Source organism: Arvicanthis niloticus, chromosome 9 (genome assembly GCF_011762505.2).
Source record: "Arvicanthis niloticus isolate mArvNil1 chromosome 9, mArvNil1.pat.X, whole genome shotgun sequence".
Classification (NCBI taxonomy): domain Eukaryota; kingdom Metazoa; phylum Chordata; class Mammalia; order Rodentia; family Muridae; genus Arvicanthis; species Arvicanthis niloticus.
The window spans coordinates 21,689,158-21,701,970 of NC_047666.1; the positions used below are offsets into that span (position 1 = coordinate 21,689,158).

The 12,813-nt window shown below is 44.8% G+C and overlaps 1 long non-coding RNA gene across 2 annotated transcripts; it reads right to left on the minus strand.

Moving 5' to 3' along the window:
* Positions 1 to 1,171: 1,171 nt before the first annotated feature.
* LOC143443456 (uncharacterized) lies at positions 1,172 to 11,437 on the minus strand. Of its 2 annotated transcripts, XR_013112457.1 has the most exons (3): positions 11,331 to 11,437; positions 2,518 to 2,679; positions 1,172 to 1,585 (listed from the first exon to the last, which is right to left on the minus strand). It is a non-coding gene; the product is annotated as an uncharacterized LOC143443456 (long non-coding RNA). The 2 variants fall into 2 exon arrangements; XR_013112456.1 differs by having other exon boundaries at positions 1,172 to 2,679.
* Positions 11,438 to 12,813: the final 1,376 nt, after the last annotated feature.

Sequence of the window (12,813 nt, forward strand, 5' to 3'; positions counted from 1 at the left end):
TCATCCTGTGTCCTCCATGCCTGTTTCCTACGTGACTAAAGATGTGCTTGCTGCACATCTCCACAGGGTCCCCTCCACAGGGTCCCCTCCACAGGGCCCTTCAGCTCTCTGTGTCCTAAACTGAGTTACTGAGTAACCTGAGCTACACAGATCTTGCTCTGTACTTCCTTGTTTTACCGTTTAAGGTTCACTTTCGCTGTCATTTAAGGAAACAGGAAGTATCAGGGAAAATCCTAGACACAGCAGCAGAGTCAACTGGTGATGACATTTTTACTGAAGGTCTGTGTGTCCCTGCAAGTGTTCACACACATACACACACACACACACACACTCATACCCATACCACACACACTAACACAGACTTACACATGCACAGTCTCACACACATTCACACACACTTGTGCAAAATATCCACACACACTCACACATACATGCACACGTCACACACTCACAGAGTCGCATACACACATAGTCACACACTCACTCTCACACACAGTACATATACACAGACAGATACACACACTTGTGCACACACACTCCTTCATACACACAGAGACACATACATTTACTCTCTCACACACACAGTCACACACAGACTTACACACAGTCACATACATAGACATACACACACTTCAGAGACCGTCAAGGAAGCTGAGAGTGGTCAACTTTGAGTAAACTTATCCTGGACCAGCCTTGAGCTTGGCTGACCTGTCTGCTGGTGGGGGCCCTAACTGGTGGGAGAAAAGCTCACAAAGGACTTTGTCTCATGTCAGCATGGTGAGGAAGAAGCCAGAAGTTTGCAGCCTTCATTATCTATCTGTGATCCTGCCTGCCTGTCTGGGATCTGTCTAGTTGCTAGTCCCTCGCTCAACTTTCAATAGGTAGAAATAGCCATCCAGTTGCCTAACCCACAACTTTGACTTCTCCCTCTTCCTCATTCTTTAAAAATATTTAATTTGTCGGGCAGTGGTGGTGCACACCTTTAATCCCAGCACTTGGGAGGCAGAGGCAGGCGGATTTCTGAGTTCGAGGCCAGCCTGGTCTACAGAGTGAGTTCCAGGACAGCCAGGGCTACACAGAGAAACCCTGTCTCAAAAAATAAAAAAATAAAAAACAAAACAAAAATATTTTATTAATTTAATCTTTAAGTGTGTGTGTGTGTGTGTGTGAGAGAGAGAGAGAGAGAGAGAGAGAGAGAGAGAGAGAGAGAGAGAGAGAGAGAGAGAGAGAGAGAGAGAGAGAGAGAGAGAGAGAGAGAGAGAGAGAGAGAGAAAGTGCCCTTAGAAGCCAGAGGCTTTGGATCCCCTGGAGTGCAGTTTGCAGGCGGGTTTGAGTTGGCCAATATGGATGCCAGGAACCAAAATCTGGTCTTCTTTGCATCCTTAGAGTGTGTATGTGTGTGTGTGTGGGGGGGGGTGCGTGCATCAAGGCACACGAGTGGAGGCCAGAAGGCAGCTGCGTGGAGCCAGTTCTCTTACACCTTTACACAGGTTTAGGGATTGAGTTCGGGTCCTCAGACTTGCAGAGCGAGTGATTTCACCTTCTGAAGCATCCATCCAGTCCTTTCCACGGTTTCTTACAAGAGCTTAGGGAGGAGGAACAGTTTAGTCAGTGAAGTGCTGGCAGTTATGAGGGCGCAGAGTTCAATCCCCAGAAACCACATTCAAACCAAACCAAACCAAACAAAAAGAACATTACGGACAAAACAAAGCCAGGAATGGTGGTGCATATTTGTAATCCCAGGGCTTGGAGGCAGAGAGGGGAAGATGGTTAACGTTTGCTGGATAGCTAATATAGCCTATCTGGATACTTCCCTGCCAGTGACAGACTTAATAAGATTTTTAAAAGGAAAGAGAAGGACCGTCCCTAAAGAACATACAACGATGCCCTCTGAACACCACACATACATGTTCACACACACACACACAAGATGTTATTGGCATGTTGGAAAAAAATGACAATTGAACATTTTCACTAAATAGTTCTGAATTCTCTTCCTGAGGCAGTAGGTAGGGTTGAGGCAGGGCACTATAATCTCAGCCCTTGAGAGGCCAAAGCAAAAGGATCATAGGTTCAAAACCGGCTTGGGATACATAGTAAGACTCTGTCTTGACAGAAAAAAAAAGGAAAAAAACAAAAGATCTGGTGGTTGAAGAAATTAATATAAGAATTATAAAGAAAGGCCTTATCTCAAAACAAAACAAAAAAATCAACCAAGGAAAAGAATGAGCACCAACAGTTCTCAGAGATGACCAGCAGGTGGCACCACCTATCCACGGGGATTCCTACAGCTCCCTGGAGCGCCCTTGTTCACCTCCTAAGTGAAGCTTTAAATAAAGCGTCCTGCTTCTACTGGAACGAAGGATTCTATTTCTATTTTCCGGATGGAGAGCTATTTCTTGTTTCTATGCCCACTACCACTGAGAATCAAATTTTGTTATAATTAAACTTCACCAACGTAACAAAATGCTGTTCTCTAAGAAGTATGTCAACCGCGTTCTAAGTACTATACCTTACCCTACTGCCATCAGAAGCCACAGCTGAGCCCTGATACATGCCAAGTCAGAGGCCCTTGCTCTGCAGCTGAGCACTTATCCCAGGATCCTCATTGGTGGGAGGTCTTCGCTGAGAGTCTGGGATACCAGAAAGCTTCGGGATGTCGAGTCTTTCAACGCAGTCCTGGGGATAGTAACCATTTTTAAACTTAGCATGCAAAGTCATGACTTTTATTATGGTATTTGTAAGGCATGTTGTAATATAGGTCTTTATACTCTATTCTTATTCATTCTCCCTTCCCGGGATCGTCCCCGCTCCTTCTTGCTGTCTCCTTCCTCCCTCTCGCTCCCCTATTCTGGTTTTATGTCACACGTTTCCATTACCCTCTGTGGCTGGTTAGTTCTTGTCAACTTAACCCAAATGACATTTATGTGGGAGGAGGGAATCTCAGTGGAGGAAATGCCTGCATCACACTGGCCGTGTCTGCGGGGGCATTTTCTTGATTGCTGGTTGATGTGGAAGTGTCTAGCCCATTGTGGGGGTGCCATCCCTGGGCAGGCAGGTGGTCCTGGGTTGTGTAAAAAAGGCAGACGAATGTGAGTCTGGAGCAAGCCGTCAATCTTTTCTCTGTGTTTCCTGCTTCTGCTCCTGTTTGAGTACATGCCTTAACTTCCCTCAGTTATTGTCTTTGTCATTGTCCTATTGTTCTATTGCCGTGAAGAGACACCACGACCACGGCAACTCTTATAAATGAAAGCACTTAATTGGGGGTTGGCTTAGTTTCAGAGGTTTAGTCCATTATCATCATGGTGGGGAACATGCAGCATGCAGGCAGACATGGTGCCGGAGAAGGAGCTGAGAGTTCTACATCCTGATTGGTAGGGACAGAGAGAGGGACAGAGACGGAGACAGACTCTGGGCTTAGAGCGGGCTTTTGAAACCCCAAAGCCTATCCCCAATGACACACTTCCTCCAACAAGACACACCCCCTATTCCTTTCAGGGCGTTCCATTCCCTGCTGGTGAAGCTAGATCTATGAGCCTATGGGGCCATTCTCAACCAAAGCACCACCGGGAAGACTACAAATATCGAGGCCAAATAAGCCTTTTCCTCTCCAAGTTCTGTAAGCCAGGATGGTTGTCAGAACAATAAAAAAGCACACTAGAATATTTCTGTACCCAGGTAAGGTCTAGTCCTTCTCTCTTATGGATCCTCTTCTAGTTTTATGACCTACACATCTACGAGTGTGTGCACATGTGCGCGCGTGCACGCGCACACACACACACACACACACACACACACTTATCCTTACACACACTACACTACACTAATGCATACACATACTTACACACAGGCAGATTTAAACCAAGATTCCATATTTAAGGAGCCACTTCTGAGTGCTTACCAGCTGTATTCATTTTCCTGTATATTGTCATGATTTCATTTTTTTATGAGCGAATAAAGCTCCATTGTGTTTACAAACCACATTTCTCTACTCAGTCTTCTGTTGGTGTCCGTCTAGGCTATTTCCGTTTCTCAGTGACTATGAATAGTCCAGCGGTAAGCATTGGGAGTGCAGGTTCCTGGATGCTGTGCCTACTCGGAGTCATTTGGATACACACTCAGGACTAAGACCCTTACTTTTTCTTCTTTTTCTTTTTCCTTTCGTTGAAAATGGCTTTTTTTTTTTTTTTTTTTTTTTTTTTTTTTTTTTTTTTTTTTTTTGTCTCTCATATAATATCTCGTAATGGTTTCCCTTCCCTCTGCTCCTCCCAGTTCTTCCTACCTCCACTCTCATTGGGGTCTACTACCTTTTGTGTCTCTTATTAGAATAACAAACAAGCCTCTAAGGGATAATAATATTATGATATGATGTGATATGATATGGTATGATATGGTAAACAGAACTAATACATCCGAATAGGACAAAACAAACAGAAAGAACGGAAACACCCTCCTCCCCAAAGACACATAAAACAGAAGGGCAGATACCATTGACTGCTCTTCCAAAGGTCCTGAGTTCAATACCAGCAACCACATGGTGGCTCACAACCATCTGTGATGGGATCTGATGCCCTCTTCTGGTGTGTCTGAAGAGAGGTGTTCATATTCATTAAATAAATAAATCTTTTCTTTAAAAAAAAGTCCTGACACTATGTTATGGGACAAAGAACTTCGCATGACACCGTTGAGTTCGTTTTCTGTTGACATCATTGCTGAGCACACAGCCTGCCTTTTCCCCAGTGACACTCCCTTGAAGAAAACTAAATTTTATTTGCAAGTGATTATCAACTGGAAATAGCTTCTACATTGGGGCACATGTCAACTTCTTTCAACTCTAGGACTCTGTCTTAGTTAGGGTTTCATTGCTGTGAAGAGATACCATGACCAAGGCAACTCTTATAAAGGAAAACCATTTAATTGGGGCTGGCTGAAAGTTTCAGAGGTTTAATCCAGCATCATCATGGCAGAAAGCATGACAACATGTAGGCAGATATGTCGCTGGAGGAGCCAAGAGCTCTACATCTTGATCCATAGGCAGCGGAAGGAGACTGTGTGCCACACTGAATGTAGCTTGAGCATCTAAGACCTCAAAGCCCGCCTCCACAGTGACACACTTCCTCCAACAGGGCCACACCTCCTAATAGTGCCACTCTCTATGGACTAGCATTCAAACACATAAGTCCATGGGGGACGCGCCTATTCAAACCACCACAGATCCCATCTAGTGCAGGCCCTGTGCATGCTGCCTCAGTCCCTGTGAGCTCATATGTCATCAATCTTGCTGATTTTGAGGGCCTGGCTTTCCTGGTGTCCTCTATCTATGTCAGGTGCTAACACTCTTTTTACTTCCTCTTCATCAGGGTCTTTTGAACCCTGAGGGATGGGATTTGGCGGGGACATCCTATTTAGAGCCAAGTTCCGAGGTCTCTCGTTCTCTGCATAATGTCTGGCTGTGGTTCTCTGTATGTGCTCTCAACTGCTTCAAGAGGAAGCTTCTCTGATGATGGCTGAGCGAGGCACTGATCTGTGAGTACAGCGGAATGTCATTAGGAGTTATTTTATTGCTACTTTTTTATTTGTTTGTTTTTTGTTTTGTTTTATTTAGAAAAGTCATATTTGGTTTTCCTCTAGGTCCCTGGGTTATCTAAGTCTCAGGTTCTTGGTCATTCAAGCAGTATCAGGTATGGGTTCCATCTTGTGGGGTGGTCCTTCAGTCAAGTCAGATATTGGTTGGTCACTCCCTCATCTTTGTGCCACCATTGTCCTAGCATAGCCCGCAGGCAAGACACCACTGTAGATCAAAGGGTTTGTGGCGGGGTTGGTGTTTACTTTTCTCCTTTGGTAGCGTGCCAGTATCAACCTGTACTGACAGTGCTAGTGTGTAAAAATGTTGGTTCTATGTATGCATTATACTGACAGTGCTTGCCTGTAAAAATGTTGGTTCTATGCTTGCCTCAGCTTTACTTCCCCGTGTTCAGTAAATTGTAAAGGTGTTGTCTTCAACAATGGGGTGTTGCTGTCAGCTTGTGGAGAGCAACCAGTAAGGTCTTGGAAACAGCCTAAGGGTTTTTTGGGGGAGGCGAGTTCATGGGACTTCTTTGGCTAACAGTTCAATTCAGATGTAACCCAATCCCTGTTGGAAGCTTCATTTAGTGACAAGAGATGACCAGGTGGGGCTCTGACCGCCTTGTTATTTGGTGATTTCATTTAGAGCCCCTTTATATGTGTTTATATTTTATAAAGCTTCTACTGTATTATGTTTTTATTCTATCACTCAAATAGCCCTTAATTTTGGCTGTGTCTCCCCATATCCCTCCCCTTGTCCCCACTTCTCTTTCCTTCTCCATTTGATCTTTCCATACAAGTCTTCTCCTTTTTCATCCATAACTATTCTATTTTCCTTTTCTAGAAAGATCTATCTGTCTCCCCCTCCAAGGCCCTTACTTTGTACATACCAAACCTTTGTAGTTCTATAGATTATAGCTTGGTTATCACTGACTTAACATCTAATATCCACACATAAATGAATACATACCACATTTTTCTTCTTGGGTACTAAGACCCTCTCTAATTCTATAGTAATATGACCTCAGTGTTAACTGAGATTTTAATGTTTCAGATAGCAAATAGCTATGTCTTATCATTGTACTTTTTGGCAATTGGAGATGGTAAATTGTTATAAGTTTGGGGTGCAATGGAGTGATCCGGGTTAGAAATGTAGAGTGTTCTGAGCTGATACAAATAACTATTAAAATATCACTTTTAGATACTAATTCATGTTTTTCTCTTCTTTTAAGCTTCCTCATCTTTTCTTAAGTTACTCACACCCCCCCCCCCCAACACACACACCCTTCAATTCAAGGTGAGCCAGCAGAAATTAATTGCCTCAGCCCCTTGTGCTGGTGTCAGGCTAAAGCCCACATTTACTGGGGCAATGTTAGAAGTAAACATTACAACAGAGGGAGTGCCTTTGCTACCATCATCTTAAGTCTGAGTTCCCACGGGTGGAGGGGGATGGGAGAAAGTGGTAAAAACAGTCTGAACTGTTTGGAAGATTCCAGAAAGACATAGCCACACCCTGCAGAGGCTTCAAAGGCCCAGAGCACTGGGCAGGTTCTGAAGGGTAGGACCATGCATACATTTTCTGTGCAGAGTTCTGGGAGGAGTAGGGGTGATCAGAGCTCAATGGGACTCCGTATTGATGTCAGGAGACCTGTGACCTGTGACAGGTACCAATGTCCACAGAGGAATTCTCAACAGAGTCCCAGAGGAGGATGAAAACTACTGCCTCCCGCAGAAGACTCAGCTGTCCTGTGGGACTGGGCTGGTGGGGACTACATTTTAATGGATCTCTAGAAGCTTGGTGGTGGTGACTGTGGGGCTTTGTGCTGGTTGGTTTTGACTGTCGGTTGCCACTACCTGAAATCACCTGGGAGGAGAATCTTACTGGGCTATTGCCTGGATCTGGGTGCTCTGTGGGCATGTCTGCGAATGTTGTCTTGATTGTTGGTTGATGTGGGAAGATGCAGATCATTGTGGGTGGCATCATTCTTTGGACAGGGGCCCCTCAGCCGTGTAAGAGGAGAGAAAACAAGCAAGAAGGTAAGGCGGCGCTAATCGTAGTCATTCCCTCTCTGCCTTGGTTGTTATGTGGATAGTTGAACTATAAACTGGAATTATAAGCCAAACCAACCTTTCCTTCCTTACGGTTTTTTAGGGGTGTGGGGGGTGTGGGGAGGAAATCGGAATATTTTATCACAGCAACAGAAATGAAACAGGCTTCCGGATCATGGCACAGTTTGGCAATTTGGGGGTGGGCTTAAGGAATAACACTAGATCTAGAGACCCTGACCCTTTTGGACCATAAGCAAGTCTCCACTCCACACAGAGAGAAGCAGGCTTTACGAGATATTCTTTCCACCTTTGTCTCATGTACGTTTTTTATTTTTTTATGTTTTTTTAAATTTTTATAAATTTTCATCTTTTTAAATAATGTATATGTTTATGTTGTCTGTGTGTTGGTATATGCACATGGGTGCGGGTACCTGTGGGGACCAGAAGAGGGTGTCTGGCCATTTGGGGCTGGAGTTAGTTACAGGCAGTTTTGAGCCATCTAACCTGTTTTCTGGGAACTGAACTCTGGCATTCTGCAAGAGCACTGAGTGTTCCTAACTGCTGAGCCATCTCTCCAGCTCCTCATCTCGTGTATGTTATTTATTCTGCTCCTATAGTCACCAGGACATAAATATCTCTTAACCTACTCTTTCTCTTTGTCTTCCCTGGGAAAACTTAAGAGCCCGAACAGAACATGAAATTCTCACAGTCGTTAGTGTCAATGCGATTATATCTTCCCAAGCCTCCTAGACAAGGACTGCTGTGATTTCTGTGTTCTCATCATTTTCCCTAAGCCTAATTAAAGTTTTTGGAGCTTCTAATCGGATTACACCATAGCAAGTTCCCTGAGGGCGAGGATGGTGTCTTCTTTCTCTTGCCACTCTCTTGTACAAATCCTTTCTTTATAGTTAGAAGGAAACCCCAAGTTCTGTCCACGACCTTGTGCTTCCCCCAACAGGGTGCTCACCCCCTGATGTTTCAGAGGCTTCTCATTTTCGATAGCCAACCTTGTTAGCCATTTCTTCTGTGCACAAGAACAGCACCCCAAACCCATACCTGCCTCCCCACTTTGTCTCAGTCCTCATCTGTGAGGTCCTAACACCCTTCATCTAACTTGGTTCCCCCTACAAATATTTTCCCAGCAACCCCGAGCTCTTCCTTTGGAGTCCTGTTCACACCTCGTCTCTCTGTGATGCCGTCATCTTCTTTGTTTTTTTCTTTTTTTGTTTTGTTTGTTTTCTGACTGCCTTCTCATATGGCATAGGCTAGCCCTGAGTTTGCTATACAGCTGAGGAACTCTTGATCCTCTTGTGTCTGGGATCAGCTACCATGCCTGGCTCATCGTCTGTAAAAGTACTTGGTTAGACTTAAGACTATATAATACTGAGTTCACAGAAACACAGGAAAGGAAAAAAAAAAAAAAAAACCACTGTGTTCGCCCTCCTATGCAGAGCAATAGTGTGTGTGTGTGTGTGTGTGTGTGTGTGTGTGTGTGTGTGTGCGTGCAAGCACATGTAGGTATGGCATAGCAAGTGGGAGGGAAAACAAGAAAGGCTGAATACTAGGGCAGGAGGAAGGGCTAAGCACAGGTGATGGACACTTGAATTGTAAAGGAAACCTGTTTTTCTAGCTGTGACCCTGTCTTGGATTTTTCAGGGTTTGGGGGGAGATAAGTACATACAAATATATGCAACATTGAAAGTGCAAAGCCCCGTAAGAAGCTTCCTCTGGAATGGCCTCTCTGGATAGAGGTTCATTGAGATGTATAGACTTTGGGTCTGGTTGATCCCAGTGCATGATGGTTTTTATTTGAAATTTCCTCATAATCACATTTTTGATTTAAAAAATGTTTATTTATTCTTATTGTATAAATTCGGGAGTGAGGGGCACATGCGTACCATTGGTGCACATGTCGAGGTCAGAGGACAATTTGCAGAAGTTGATTCCTTGTCGGGATCCAGGGCTCAAACAATACCAAACATTTTAGTTTCTATAATTCCAGTCTCCCTTCCTCCATATTAACATAACACGTGTTTATCAGTGTAAAATAAGATGTCAGAGGCACTCTCCCGTGTCAGTGAGCATGTACCTTCAACATCTGTGGCTATGCTTGCCAGGGGTTAGCTGATGTGCTTGCTCATGCTTCGTTTGGTTTTGAGGCCTGGGGGGAGGGAAGTGGGAGTAAAGGGGGTGCAGAGGGGTAGACAGGAGTGGAGTGAGGTGACATTTAGGCCATTGAACAACACTGCTGCTGTGCCAAGATAAACAGAAGAATGTTGTCCTAGGCATCTGGGGACAAATCTTGTAGTTGTTAGTTAGCAAGCCCTTCCCACTGTTCTTTGTAGTAGACTTAGGGGCAACCTCGAAAGCTAATCTGAGTGTTCATGAGAAAAACAAATAAGCAGAAGAACTTTCTGGAGCTATGCAAAATAGAAGCAGAGTGTGTCCCCCCCAGCTGTGACAGCGGCTTCTGGGAGCCAGCTGAAGCTGGGGAAGGGAAGAATCACCATCCTCTTCATGGCAGGGTCTTCAGGGGGTGGATTCTAAAAAGGAAAGTGGCCTCACGGAAAGAACAAAGGTTGCTTTAAGAATAATCTTTACTCCCATTTATAGGGTGAGCCTACAAAGCTCTCTGAGTTCCAGTGAAAGCAGGAGTGTGTGAAAGGTCCCAGTGGTGACTTGACACCATATTGTGGCTTCCTTGCCAGTCTCCCAGGTTTGGGTCTCATTTATCATGGGATGACCTTAAACTCACTTACTATGTATTTGAGGATGCCCCACTTCCTTCCTTCCTTCCTTCCTTCCTTCCTTCCTTCCTTCCTTCCTTCCTTTTTTGTTTTTGTTTTGTTTTGTTTCTTTTGATTTAGGTCTTACTATACAACCCTGACTGGCTTGGAACTTTATCTGTAGACCAAACTGGCTTTGAACTCAAAGAGAACACCGGCCTCCACTGTCGGAATGCTGGGGTGGATGGTGTGCACCACCATGTCTAACCTTTAAAACTGTTCATGCCTGTGTATGCATGTGGCCACACATGCTTCACATTCTGTGCGTGGACATAAAGGACAACTTGTGGGAGGTTGGTTTCTCTTCTTCCCCAACCTGGGTTTAGCAGATTGAACTCAGGTCATCAGGCTTGGCAGCCAGTGCCTTTACCTACTGAGCCATCTCATCTGCCCAAACCTTAAATTCCTGATCCTCCTCCTTCTACCTCCCCAGAGCTGGGATCACAGGCTTGTGTCACTGCTTCCAGCTTATGGGGCTCTAGGGATTGAATTAAGGGGTTGGTGCATGCTAGACAAGCAAACGACAAACTGAATCACACTTCTGCCTCCCTCCTGGGTGTTCTGAGTGCCTGCTTTGCATCAGGTGTTTTGGAGGCACTCAGGGGACGGCTCTGGCAGACGCAGATGGTACCTGTGATGCTCTTACTCATAGTGCAGCCAGCTATAGAACAAATGCAAGGATGCAAGCATAAGAGCGAAGTGACTAGATCTAAGAGGAAGTCAGAGAGCTTTGTCGTCTATCCAGAGGAGCTGGAGACATTTGCAGATCAGCTGCTGTTAGTGTCAAACTTAAATCTTGCCAATTATGAGAGAGAGAGAGAGACTTGGTTTAGGCAAAAGCACTGTCTTAGTTAAGGTTTTACTGCTGTGAAAAGACACCATGACCAAGGCAACTCTTATAAGGACAACATGTAATTGGGGCTGGCTTACAGGTTCAGAGGTTCAGTCCATTATCATCAAGACAGGAACATAGCAGCATCCAGGTGAACATGGTGCAGGAGGAGCTGAGAGTTCCACATCTTCATCTGAAGGCTGCCTGCAGAATACTGACTTTCAGGCAGCAGGGACAGGGGTATTAAAGCCCACACCCACAAGGCCACACCTACTCAGACCAGGTCAGCCCAGTAAGTCAACAGGTTCTCCAGTGAAGAAGTGAGGATTAAAAAGAAAAAAGACGATTTAACAACATTGTAGTATGACCCCAGCCAGTTCTGAAGCTGAGGTGGGTTTTCTTTTTCCTAATCTGCTTTTATACCATTTTAATTACATGCAAGTATTAAGGTCAGTTCTAAGTTGAGGAACTAGCAATATAATAGATGCAAATAGTCAAGGAACAAGCAAAGCAATAAACAAAGTCCCATGATCACTGTTTCTAAGAATTTGTCCAAAATATCTGAGCCTATTTCCCTGTCCTAGCCCAAAGTCATATTCATACCTGAAGCCTACTTCTTTGTTCTAGCCTAAAATGTAGATTCCTGACTGAACTTATTTCCTTGTCATGGCCCAATGTCAGATTCCTGCCAAGAAGCCCCAAACAGCTCTCCACACTACTCCAACAAGAAAAAAAAAAAAAAAAAGACAAATTAACACCTCCCAACAGTGCCACTCCCTGGGCCAAGCATATACAAACCAAAGGAGAGACTGTTAGCCCTGTATGCATACGAAGGGGTGCTAGGTGGGTGGAGTCTCAGGCATGCGGGAGGTTAAGCTGAGGCCAACTGATGAGAGCAGAATCTCATATTCCTTCAAGGAACTGAGAGTGCCTCCATTAAGCAATAAGGAGACACTGAAGGATGCTTTGTGGAATTATGTAATGAATAATTATGTGATTGGTGGCCATTATCCTCAGGTCCTTTGTCGTCTTCCAGCACACTCTCCCACCAGCCAATCTTCCCAGTCGTCCCAACCCTACCTTCCCTTTTGTGTACTTAGCCCTGACTCACCCTTCAAGTTCCACCTCTTTAAAGTCTTCACTTACCCCTCCCCAGCAGGCAGGAGCAGATGCTCTCCTCCAGCTCTCTTGAGTCCTCAACACTATCACAATTTGCTTGGCTCAAGTGTCTGGTTCCTGTGTGTGATGGCATGATTTGTGTGGCTGGCAAGATTCATGTTTGCCTTCCAAGCCCCATGGCTTCTCTCCTTTGCAAATTACATTTCTAAAGAGCATTTGCCAACTGGCTTCCTGTTTGCTCAGGCTGATGGAGGCACTGGTGGGCAGATGAAAAGAGTAAGACAATCGTCTTTCTTCCCCTGCTTTGAGCAATGCTGTTGACTATGAGAGTTTTGTTTTTTCCTCCTTCGAGGTTCCATATCTCCTAGAAAGCTAGAGTTCAAGAACTTGCTTGATGATTTCTTCTGGTTCTGATGCTGCCATACTCTTCCTCTGTCCTGCCAGCTGTGGGGACAGCATGCT